This window comes from Austrofundulus limnaeus, unplaced genomic scaffold (genome assembly GCF_001266775.1).
Source record: "Austrofundulus limnaeus strain Quisiro unplaced genomic scaffold, Austrofundulus_limnaeus-1.0 Scaffold981, whole genome shotgun sequence".
NCBI classification, from domain to species: Eukaryota; Metazoa; Chordata; class Actinopteri; order Cyprinodontiformes; family Rivulidae; genus Austrofundulus; species Austrofundulus limnaeus.
The window spans coordinates 135,102-136,301 of record NW_013953383.1 but is presented as its reverse complement, the minus strand read 5'-3'; positions in this window follow the sequence as shown (position 1 = coordinate 136,301).

Genomic DNA, 1,200 nt, shown 5'->3' with positions numbered 1-1,200 from the left:
GAAGACCACAGTGGTGCCTGTGGTCATCGGGGCCCCCGGGGCAGTCACCCCCAAACTGGAGCAGTGGCTAAAACAGATCCCAGGAACAACATCAGACATCTCAGTCCAGWAATGTRCAGTTCTAGGCACAGCTAAGATACTGCGCAGAACCCTCAAGCTCCCAGGCCTCTGGTAGAGGACCCGAGCTCAGAGGATGAAAGAGACCACCCGCGGAGGGTGAGAAGGGAATTTTTTTTTATATATATTAGCAGCTTAAGACTGTTAACAGAAAATTAAATATTGTTACACAAATAATTCTAACAGTCTTCTTGGTTATTTGAATAAAAGACGTTTATAATAGCAAAATACCTGTACATTTGTGTGGCTTATCACGGCTGCCTGCCCTTCCATCATCGAGTTCTCCTCCAGGATTTCATCACGCAGGTCGAGCAGTGACTGTTCGCCTATTTTGCCAGCTCTTCTTTTCTTCTCTTGTGGTTCTTCTGTGACTGGTGTCTCTGTAGTTCTGTCACTGTCAGTCATCTTGTCAACTTCTTTCTGAAACATACAGTATTTACCGCTGCCTGTTTGGTGACTGTGTCAAAATAACGGTCTTTGTATCTCGGGTCAAGGATTGTGGCCAAGTAATAAAGTGGTTCAGAGAAAACGCTTCCAAATCGCTCATTTACAAGCTTCCAGTACAGTGGCCTTTGCAGTGCACACCCCACTGTCTGTGTCAGCATCCTTGGTCAGCAAACGTTTCAGTACCACAACAGAGGGAATCACGTCTGCGGTAGTAGCAAAATGTGGTAAATGGTAAATGGACTGTACTTATATAGCGCCTTTCTATCATCCAGGACACAAAGTGCTTTACACTAACAGACATTCACCCATTAACACACACATGAACACAATGACGATGGCAAACTACACTGTAGCCACAGCTGCCCTGGGGCACACTGACAGAGGCGAGGCTGCCATAAACAGGTGCCACCGGACCCTCTGACCACCATCAGTAGGCAAGGTGGGTAAGGTGTCTTGCCCAAGGACACAACGACTGAGTCGACTGGACGGTGATCGAACCGGCGACCTTCTGGTTCCAGGACGACAGGTAGGGTCTCAGGTAGGATAGAGGGTCTCAGGTGGGACAGAGGGTCTCAGGTAGGATAGAGGGTCTCAGGTAGAACAGAGGGTCTCAGGTAGGATAGAGGGTCTCAGGTG